The sequence below is a fragment of the Salmo salar genome, chromosome ssa09, assembly GCF_905237065.1.
Source record: "Salmo salar chromosome ssa09, Ssal_v3.1, whole genome shotgun sequence".
NCBI classification, from domain to species: Eukaryota; Metazoa; Chordata; class Actinopteri; order Salmoniformes; family Salmonidae; genus Salmo; species Salmo salar.
The window spans coordinates 109456536-109468552 of record NC_059450.1 but is presented as its reverse complement, the minus strand read 5'-3'; the positions used below and the strand labels follow the sequence as shown (position 1 = coordinate 109468552).

General features: G+C 40.8%; 1 pseudogene; it reads right to left on the bottom strand.

Moving 5' to 3' along the window:
- The window catches only part of LOC123724083 (interleukin-1 receptor accessory protein-like), a 72216-nt pseudogene that overhangs the window by 23310 nt on the left and 36889 nt on the right, over positions 1-12017 (bottom strand).

Here is a 12017-nt window from a genome sequence, read left to right as displayed (position 1 = left end):
CAGATTCACACAGAGTATAAATCTGACTATTAAAAGAACCCTGCAAGTTTCTGTTTGCAGAGAGGTCTAACGCATCACAACCGACACACACTCTTAAACAATACTAACGGGAGATGACATGCACCTGCAAGCTAAAATAAGCGTCCCACAAGAATAAACCAGTGATTTAGCTGATATTACATTGATATCAGACGCCCAACAGATCCATGGAAGATGCCATTTTCATATTCATACGCTGTAACACATCTGGACAAGAAGAACATCTATGTGAGAATGCTCTTCATTGACTACAGTTTAGCATTCAACACTATTGTTTCCTTCAAGTTTGACACCAAGTTCAGAGCCCTGGGTCTGGACCACACCCTCGCAACTGGATCCTTGAGCATCATGGAAGGGCAGACCACAGGCTGTGAGGATTGGCAACACCTCCTCCACACTGACACTTTAACACAGAGTCCCCAAGGTTGTGTCCTCAGCCCTCTGCTATACTTCCTTTTCACCACAACTGTGTGTCTTTTGCACGACACAAACTCCATCATCAAGTTTTGCTGACGACACCACGGTTGCCAGGCCTGATAACCAACAACGACAAGTCAGCCTATAGAGAGGGAGGGAAGAAATGGTATTGTGGTGCCAGGACAACAACCTCTCCCTGCCAGTAATTGTTAATTGAGGGTGAGAGAGAGTCCACAGAGAAAAAAGCAAGAGGGAAACAGTTACAAAGCCACCCAGGTCCTCTCCAAAACTACCCATGCACCATCGCGAGAGTGTCCTGGACCAGTTAGATCACAGTCTGGCCAAAGGAATTGCTCTGTCCAGCATTCTCACATAGGTGTTCCTTTTGTCCAGGTGGGAAAGGGCAGTGTGGACTGCAATAGAGATTGCATCATCTGTGGATGTTGGGGTGGTATGCAATTTGGAGTAGGGTCTAGGGTTTCCTCGGGAAAATGGTGTTGATGTGAGCCATGACCAGCCTTTCAAAGCACTTCATGGCTACAGGAGTGCTACGGGTCGGAGTCATTTAGGCAGGTTACCTTGGTGTTCATGTTTGGACAGGGACAGGTTGAAAAATGTCAGTGAAGACAGCAGTTGGTCAGCACATAGCTTGGAGTACACGTCCTGGTAATAATCTGTCTGGCTCCTGCGGCCTTGTGAATGTTGACCTGTTTAAAGGTCTTACTCACATCAGCTACGGAGAGCGTTATCACACAGTCGTCCAGAACAGCTGATGCTGTCATGCATGCTTCAGTGTTGCTTGCCAAGCGAGCATAGAAGTTATTTAGCTCATCTGGTACGACTGGTAACTGGGAGTACGGCTGTAGTCCCTTTAATCCACACCTTAACCTGTTGGGGCTTAGGGGCAGATTTTGCACGGCTGGATAAAAAATGTAACCCGATTTGTTCTGGTTACTAATCCTACCCAGTAACTTTAGAATATGCATACATACTTCTTATATATGGATAGAAACACTCTAAAGTTTAAAACTGTTTGAATGGTGTCTGGTATGAGTATAACAGAACTCATTTTGTAGGAAAATCTGAGAATCTTCTGTACATGGAAGTGGATTACCTGATGTGTATGTATTACCAAAACCTATGCCATTGAAAAACACAGGGGCTGAGGAATATTTTGGCACTTCCTATTGCTTCCGACTAGATGTCACCAGCCTTTACAAAGTGTTTTGAGTCTTCTGGAGGGAGATCTGACCGAAACAAGAGCCATGGAACGATGATGGCCCATTAGACACCTGGCGCGCGAGTTCATGTTGGGTACCCTCGTTCCAATACGTTATAAAAAGAGAATGCATTCGTCCACCTTGAATATTATTCATGTTCTGGTTAAAAAAGGCCCTAATGATTAAGTGCTATAGCCAACGTTTGACATGTTTGAACGAACGCATTAAAATATGTTTCCCCTACGTTCATGAAGTGAAGTCCGGCGGGCTTAGATCATGTGCTTAACAAGACTAGAGATTTTTGGACATAAATGATGAGCTTTTTGAACTACATTCGTTGGACCTGTGATACCTGGAAGTGACATCTGATGAAGAGAATCAAAGGTAATGGATTATTTTACATAGTATTTTCGATTTAGATCTCCCAACATGACGGCTAGTCTGTATCGCAACGCCGTATTTTTCTGGGCGCAGTGCTCTGATTATTGCAAAGATGTGATTTTCCCAGTAAGGTTATTTTTAAATCTGGCAAGTTGATTATGCGTTCAAGAGATGTAAATCTATAATTCTTTAAATGACAATATAATATTTTTACCAATGTTTTCTAATTTTAATTCATTGTAATTTGTGGAGCTGACTTGACTGCCGGTTGGAGGGAAACGATTTCCTCAACATCAATGCCATAGTAAGAACGCTGTTTTTGGATATAAATATGAACTTGATAGAACTAAAAATGCATGCATTGTCTAACATAACCTCTCTAGGCTAGGCGGGACTGAATTTGTCCCACCTACGTAACAGCCACTGCTATCCTGTGGCGCGATTTTCAAAAATCTTAAAATCTCATTACTTTAATTTCTCAAACATATGACTATTTTGCATGCCATTTAAAGACAAGACTCTCTCGTTAATCTAACCACACTGTAAATCCGATTTCAAAAGGCTTTACAACGAAGAAAACATCAGATTATGTGTCAGCAGAGTACCAAGCGAGAAATAATCAGACACCCATTTTTCAAGCCAGCATATAATGTCACCCAAAACCCGAAGAAGACAGCTAAATGCACGGCACGCACTCTCTTTGATGATCTTCATCAGATGACAACTCCTAGGACATGCGTTATAAACACATGCATGTTTTGTTAATCAAGTTCATATTTATATCAAAAACCAGCGCTTTTTACATTAGCATGTGACGCTCAGAACTAGCATACCCCGCAAACTTCCGGGAATTCGCTTAACAATTTAGCTAACACTGAGCATGTCGATTTTAAAATAGCGTTTTGGTGAAAAAGCACATTTTGCAACATTCTAAGTATTATGCGCCCAGGCATCACGGGCTCGCCATTTAGACACTCCGGCAAGTAGACTCACCATAATCATATTTACTATTATAAAAGTTTCATTACCTTTTGTTGTCTTCAGAATAACAAATTTGTGACTGCTACTTCAATAACAAATGTTGGTTTGGTCCAAAATAATCCATGTTATATCCGAATAGCTAGCGCTTTGTTCGTATGCTCCAGACACTATCAAATAGTAAAGAAGTGTCACGCGCATGGCGCAATTCCTGGACAATAAAATTCTAAGTATTCCATTACCGCATTTCGCTACGTCAACCGCTGTTTAAAATCAATATAATTTTCTCGTGAGAAAAGTGATAATATTCACAGGGAATCTCCTTTTCGCAAACAGAGGAAAAATCCCAAAGGCGGGGGCGGTGGGTAATGCCGCGATAAGCCAGTGTTTTGGATCGGCCACTTGAGAAAGGGTATAATGTGTTTAGCCGGGGCGGAATGACGACATTCTGTTTTTTCCTGGGCTCTGAGCGCCTGGGTGACGACGTGGAAGTGTCACGTTAGGAGCAGATCCTTAGTAAAATGATAGAGATGGAAAAGAAGTTCAACAAATGGTAGACAGGCCACTTCCTGTAAAGGAATCTCTCAGGTTTTGACCGCTCTGAGTTCTGTTATACTCACAGACACCATTCAAACAGTTAGAAAATTAGGTGTTTTATCATATGTAATAAGTATATGCATATTCTCGTTACTGGGTAGGGGAGTGGTAACCAGATTAAATCGGGTATGTTTTTTATCAGCCGTGTCAATACTGCCCCCTAGCCCTAACAGGATAATGTCCTAGGAGTGTATCTGATGGAGATTGTATAAGGTTAGTGATATTTTAGCTGGTTTTATGGTTTTGGTGACCCTGTCTTTTGAATTGACAAAACATTACACACAACTCTTGTAAATGTACTGTCCTAACATACTCTAAAATTCTATGCTTTCGCCGTAAACCTTTTTTGAAATCGTTAAACTTGGTTAGATTAGAGATGTTATCTTTCAAAGGGTGTAAAATAGTTGTATGTTTGTAAAATTTGAATTTTGACATTTATTTGGATTCAAATTCTGTCAGCTTCCTTGAAATGCACCTGCTGTTGATGGAGTGTATCACTTGCGGGACGCTGCGCCTCCCACCTAGCCTATAGAGGTTAAAACACACACACACACACACACACACACAGTGACACTTATGTTGACCGATATTGCTACACCGGGGAACACGAGTATGATGGCAGTAAATTGTGTGACCGTTTAGTCATGGTAATTAGGCTTCTCCCAAGCTCTAATGCTGCTGATGGTTATTAGTTGTCTACCAAATGTGCTAACTACCTGGTACACAGCACTCTATTGTCCCTCTAATCACTCTGTGAGCAATGCAAATGTAATCAAAAATTCAATCAAACACTTCATGAGAGACCATGAGCTCATGTTGCGTTAGTCATTTTATAGGCTATGCACTGTGTGAGAAAACAGAATTTTTTATGGATTCTATTAGAAAGAGCAGGATCATAGCTTATAGGTAGGCCTATATTTATCAATTATTATAATATTAAGCACATTGCTTCACATTACAACAGAGCATAGCCTACCTGGCTGGCATAAAAATGAACCACGAAAAGCCGCCCTCCATTTGCTATTTAAGTGCATAGATGACACATTTTTCCCATGCCTCTTGTTCAAGACAGTGTGCACAGATAATGGTCATTCTAAATCAAAAACTAATTTCACACATATATTACGAAGTATATGTGAAGACAATATTAAATTAAGAATAGCTCCGATGGGTGACAATATTATCTATCACTTGTGGATTATGTATTATCACTTGTGAATGATGCCCAGCTTGTGCAGTAAGGCAAGGGAACAGCGTAAGCCGTTTTGCAACTTTTCAAATCATAGTCACACACCTCATGTAGCCTAGCCGATAGGCCTATATGTTTTGATAAGGTTTGTATCACAACTATGGCCAATACCTTGAAAATTAAGCAGATTAATCTGCTTTATAACTGGTGTAGAGCCCAAGAGTGTAATACATAGGCCGCACGTGACAGGGTCCCTGCTCATCTGTGTGAACATGTCTTAGGCATGCTGCAAGGAGAGCATGAGGACTGCAGATGTGGCCAAGGCAATAAATTGCAACGTTAGTGCTACAACAGGGCCGTGAGACAGCGCTACAGGGAGACAGGATGGACAGCTGATCGTCCTCCTGGTGGCCAGAACACGTGTAACAACACCTGCACAGGATCAGTACATCAGAACATCACACCTGCGGGACAGGTACAGGATGTAACAACAATTGCCTGAGTTACATCAGGAACGCACAATCCACTCCATCAGTGCTCAGACTGTCCGCCAAAGGCTGAGAGAAGCTGGACTGAGGGCTTGTGGGCCTGTTGTAAGGCAGGTGCTCTCAGACATCACGGCAACAACGTCGCCTATGGGCACAAACCCACCATTGCTGGACAGACAAGACTGGCAAAAAGTGCTCTTCACTGGCCATGAGTCAGCGGTTTGGTTTTACCAGGGTGATGGTGGGATTAGCGTTTATCGTCGAAGGAATGACGTTACGAGGCCTCGACTTGGAAGTGGATGGTCGTGTGGTCTGGGGCAGTGTGTCTGGCATCATCGGACTGAGCTTATTGTCATTGCAGGCAATCTCAATGCTGCGTTACAGGGAAGACATCCTCCTCCCTCATGGTACCCTTCCTGCAGGCTCATCCTGACATGAACCTCCAGCATGACAATGCCACCAGCCATACTAATCGTACTGTGCGGCTGATTTCCTGCAAAGCAAGATATCAATGTTTTGCCATGGCCAGTGAAAGAGCCGGATCTCAATCCCATTGAGCGTCTAGAGGACCTGTTGGATCGGAGGGTGAGGCTGAGGCCGGCCTCCCCCCAGAAATGTCTGGCAACTTGCAGGTGCCTTGGTGGAAGAGTGGGGTAACATCTCACAGCAAGAACTGGCAAATCTGAGGTGTAGTCCATGAGGAGGAGATGCACTGCAGTACTTAATGCAGCTGGTGGCCACACCAGATACAGACTATTTACTTTTGATTTTGAGGCCCCCTTTGTTCGGGACACATTATTCAATTTCTGTTAGTCACATGTCTGAACTTGTTCGGTTTATGTCTCAGTTGTTGAATCTTATGTTCATACAAATATTTACACATGTTAAGTTTGCTGAAAATAAGCATGATTGACAGTGAAGGATGTTTCTTTTTGCACAGGTTTAGATAGGCTAGTGCTTTTGCTGTTCGTTAGGCCTAGTCATCTTGTTGGCTGATGAAAAGTAGGCTATATGTGGACGAGTTCTAACATCTTCAATATGCACCTCGGAATTGGGTTAAGAGGGCAGCACACAGTTGCTTCCCTGATGTGTCTGTCTTCATTCACTTGTAGCCTGTTCTTAGCTGAAATGCTAAGGGCATTGGCTACATCTTAGAAAGCCATGTGAGTGAGAGGTGCTTTGGAGCACGGCGGCTGAAGAAGGAATTATAATTATATTCAGCCCAACGGCACAACGGCCACTTTGGCAGCAAAATGGATGGGATTTTTAAAAGGCATTATGGCCACACAAGGGGGGATGCCACTGGGAAATTCGAGGGGCCTGGTGAGAATATTATCAAGTAGCATCCAGAGTGAATGAGGGCCGTGAAGTGTTAATGCAGCTTGACACTTTAAAATAATCATCATTAGAGTCCATCACTCAGCCTTAGAATGTATTAAAAAATCAAATATATAGCTCAGCGTTTGTTTCACAGCTGAAGTTTAATAAATAACTATAAATTAAGCATATAGGAGGACCAGTTACTTTGTTAACACGCTTAACACAGAATAGCCACGTATAGCATATCCTTAGCTTAATAAAATATTATGTTCAATTGTATTCTTCATACTGTGAAATAATAAAAATAATGTCATGGAATTCCTAAGCAAATCTTGTCTGCTAAGAATTAACTAGTTTAGCCCACAGCCATATCAGGGCCTAACTTAAGGACAACTCAGAGGTATGCTATTCTGTTATTCTGAAATAGACTAAATTTTCTTCATATTATGTTTTTTTTAGACCTGTCCAAAGTAAATAATGGATTTAGTGCGTCATTGTAGGCTATATTAAATTGATTTATTAGACATTTTTAAATGTAGATATCAAAAGGTCTGCATCATTGTTTTATGGAAGCCAGGAGATGCTAAACATGTTTATGTTAATTAATGGTCAATTACCGTGAGACCCGGCAGTTATTTGCTTGACAATCACCAGCTGACAAAATCTCATGACTGCCACAGCCCTACACACACCCATACAGACATAGAGAAACATCCACACAACCCCAAACACAGACATTCATGCTAGAAACATATCACAACTGCTGCTACCAGACTCTTACTGTTATTGCGTACTGCACAATTTAAGCTCTTGCCTATTAATCCCACCTTCCCCAAAACACATGTAAATATTGGACTATATCAATTGTGCCTTCCTGTATTATACTATTCTGCTGAGCTATTTACTTTACGTTTGTATTCTTATCTTTTATTTTTTTTTCTTGTTGTTGTTGCATTGTCGAGAAAAGGAACCTGCAAGTTAGCATTTCATTGGACGTTGTACACCACAGGTCAAAAGTTTTAAAACACCTACTCATTCAAGAAATTTTTTCTTTTTTTTTACTATTTTCTACATTGTAGAATAATAGTGAAGACATAGCTTATGAAATAACACATATGGAGTCATGTAGTAAACAAAAATTATTAAACAAATCGAAATATATTTTCTATTTGAGATTCTTCAAATTAACCCTTTGCCTTATAGCTTTCCCTTTGCCTGTTTCCCTGTGGCTCAGTTGGTAGAGCATGGTGTTTGCAGCACCAGCATGGTGTGTGCAGCATAAGGGTTGTAAGGTTCGATTCCCACAGGGGCCAGTACAAAAAAATGCATGAAATGAAAGCACGTAATGTAAGTAAGCTCTGGATAAGGTGTCTGCTAAATGACTAAAATGTAAATGTAATGGCTTTGCACCTCTTGGCATTTTCTCAACCAATTTCATAGAGGTAGTCACCTGGAATGCATTTTCAATTTCTTGTTAACCTGTTAGGGCTAGGGGCAGTATTGACGGCTGGATAAAGCATTACCCGATTTAATCTAGTTACTACTCCTGCCCAGTAACTAGAATATGCATATAATTATTAGCTTTGGATAGAAAACACCTAAAGTTTTTCTAAAACTGTTTGAATGGTGTCTGTGAGTATAACAAGAACTCAAATGGCAGGTCAAAACCTGAGAAGATTCTGTACAGGAAGTACCCTGTCTGACCATTTCTTGAAGTTCTTTGCCATCTCTATCAATTACAAAGATCTGCTATAACGCGTGACACTTCTCTGGCTCACATGGTCTCTCAGAAGGCGGCAAAAAGTTGAATGCGTGGCTTTGCAGGCTCTGGCTGAAAAAAAAATGGCGCGTTTGGGTAGTGGCTGGTTACCGAGTACTGTGAGACTCAGGCTCGTGCCAGCGTCGACCGAAAGCTTTCTTTTCCTTTGTCTGTTTACCTAAAAAGGACTAAATTGGAATATTATCGCTTTCTTTCTAGAAAAATGGCATAAAAATGGATTTTAAACAGCGGTTGACATACTTGAAATACGGTAATGGAATATTTAGATTTTTTTGTCGCAATTGCGCCATCTTTCGTAACCCTGATTTACCATTTAGGATAGTTTCTTGAGCATACGAACAAAACGCCGCTATTCGGATATAACGATAGTTTATTTGGGACCAAACCAACATTTGTTATTGAAGTAGCAGTCCTGGAAATTGTGCATTCTGTGAAAAGCAACAATAGGTAATCAAACTTTTTATAATAATCAAATCTGAATTTGGTGAAGGCTAAACTTGCAGAGTGTCTAAATAGCTAGCCGTGATGGCTGGGCTATATGCTTAGAATATTTGCAAAATGTGCTTTCACCAAAAGCTATTTTAAAATCGGACATATCGAGTGCATAGAGGAGTTCTGTATCTATAATTCTTAAAATAATTGTTATGTTTTTGTGAACGTTTATACGTGAGTAATTTAGTAAATTGTTAGTAAATTCCCGGAAGTTTTGAGGGTATACTGAATTCTGAACGTCACATGCCAATGTAAAAAAGCTGGTTTTTGATATAAATATAGACTTGATTGAACAAAACATGCATGTATTGCTTAACATAATGTCCTAGGAGTTGTCATCTGATGAAGATAATCAAAGGTTAGTGCATTAGCTGTGGTTTGGGTTTTTGCTTTATTATATGCTAGCTTGAAAAATGGGTGTCTGATTATTTCTGGCTGGGTACTCTGCTGACATAATCTAATGTTTTGCTACCGTTTGTAAAGCCTTTTTGAAATCGGACAGTGTGGTTAGATTAACGAGAGTCTTGTCTTTAAATAGCTGTAAAATAGTCATATGTTTGAGAAATTGAAGTAATACTTGTTTCTAAGGTATTTGAAAATCACGCCACTGGATTAGACTGGCTGTTGCGTAGGTGGGACGAATTAGTCCCGCCTGGCCAGAGGATAAGCGTTAATTTGTGGAATTTCTTTCCTTCTTAATGCGTTTCAGCCAATCAGTTGTGTTGTGACAAGGTAGGGGTATACAGAAGATAGCCCTATTTGGTAAAATACTAAATCCATATCATGGCAAGAACAGCTCAAATAAGGAAAGAGGAAATGACAGTCCATCATTACTTTAAGACATAAAGGTCCCAGTCAATACGGAAAATGTCAAGAACTTTTAAAGTTTCTTCAAGTGCAATGTGTAAAAACATCAAAGCGCTATGATGAAACTGGCTCTCATGAGGACCGCCATAGGAATGGAAGACTCAGAGTTACCTCTGCCACCAAAGGATAAGTTCATTAGAATTACCAGCCTCAAGAAATTTCAGGTCAAATAAATGCTTCAGAGTTCAAGTAACAGAACATCTCATCATCAACTGTTCAGAAGAGACTGAATCAGGCCTTCAGTCAATTGCTGCAAATAAGCCACTATATGGTGGATCTAGGCATGTAGGCAGTAACTTAGGCAGATGAGTGTATAGCGTGAGTGTATAAAACGTATGTTGCATTGTGTGTGTGTATGCATTGTCAATGTTTGTGTTGCTTCACAGTCGCTGTTCCATGAATTGTATTTTTATCTGTTTTTTTTAATAGAAATTTTACTGCTTGCATCAGTTCCCTGATGTGAAATAGGTTCCACGTAGTCATGGCTCTATGTCGTAGTACTGTAAACGCCTCCATAGTATTTTCTGGACTTGGGGACTGTGAAGAGACCTCTGATGGCCGTCTTGTGGGGTATGCATGGGTGTCGAGCTAGGTGCTAGTACTTTAAACTTAAACCAGCTCGGTACCTACAGCTTGTCAACACCTCGTACAAAAACAAGTAATGAGGAAGTCAAGTCTCTCTTCCACTTTGAGCCGCGGGGGATTGGCCTTGCATGTCGTGTGTTAGCTCTCCGTGTACTTCTAAGGGCCAGCTGTGCTGCCCTATTTCTAGGCCAACTGCAATTTTCCCAAGTCCCCTCTTTTTGGCACCTGACCACACGACTGAACAGTAGTCCAGTTGCGACAAAATCAGGGCCTGTAGGACCTGCCTTGTTGATAGTTGTTAAGAGGCAGGCAGGCGCTATTATGGACAGACTTCTCCCCATCTTGGCTATTGTTGTATCAATATGTATTGACCATGACAGTTACAATCCACGGTTACTCGAAAGCGGTTAGTCACCTCAACTTGCTTAATTTCCACATTATCTATTACAAGATGTAGTTGAGGTTTAGGGTTTAGTGAATGATTTGTCCCAAAATACATTGCTTTTAGTTTTGCAAATATTTAGGACTAACTTATTCCTTGCTACCCATTCTGAAATGAGCGTTTTGCAGTCATTTCCCGTCGCTGTATTAGCTGACGTGTATAGTGTTGAGTCATCCGCATACATAGACACACTGGCCTTGCTCAAAGCCGTCGTTAGTAGATTGAAAAAGCAAGGGGCTAAACAGCTACCTGAGGAATTCCTGCTTCTACCTGGATTATATACTTGAGAGGCTTCCATTAAAGAACACCCTCTGTGTTCTGTTAGACAAGTAACTCTTTGTAACATTATACAGGGGGTGTAAAGCCATAACTCATATGTTTTTCCAGCAGCAGACTATTAGTGATAATGTCAAAAGCTGCACTGAAGTCTAACAAGACAGCCCCTATAATAATTTGATCATCAATTTCTCTCAGCCAATCATCAGTCATTTGTGTAGAGTGGGTGCTTGTTGAGTGTCCTTCACTATGCATGCTGAAGGTCTTGTGAAATAGCATTGTATCTGAAATTAAACACAATTTTCAGAAGTTTACTAAGGGTTGGTAACAGGCTGATCGGTTGGCTATTTGAGCCAGTAAAAGGGCTTTACTATTCTTGGGTAGCGGAAAGACTTTAGCTTCCTCCAGGCCAGAGGGCACACACTTTCTAGTAGGCTTAAATTGAAGATGTGGCAAATAGGGTAGCAATATCGTCCGTTATTATCCTCATAATTTTTCCATCAGATTGTCAGACCGGTGGCTTGTTATTGTTGATAGTATTTTTAAACAGCTTCTAAACAGCTTCTACCTCCAAGCCATGACTCCTGAACATCTGATCAAATGGCTACCCAGACTATTTGAATTGCCTCCCCCTCTCTTTTACACTGCTGCTACTCTCTGTTATCTATACATAGTCGCACAATAACTACATGTACATATTACCTCAACTAACCGGTGTCCCAACATACTGACTCTTACGGGGACCCAGTACAGAGTACAGCTGTAGCCACCTCGCTATTGTTATTTTACTGCTGCTCTTTAATTATTTGTTAGTTTTATTTCTTTTGAGGATATTTTTCTTAAAACACCTGTTGTAATTAAAGTAGCATGTGACAAATAAAATTTGAATTTTGATTTGATCTCTGTGAAATATGACTTCAGAGTGTCACTGGTGAATTTCCACCAC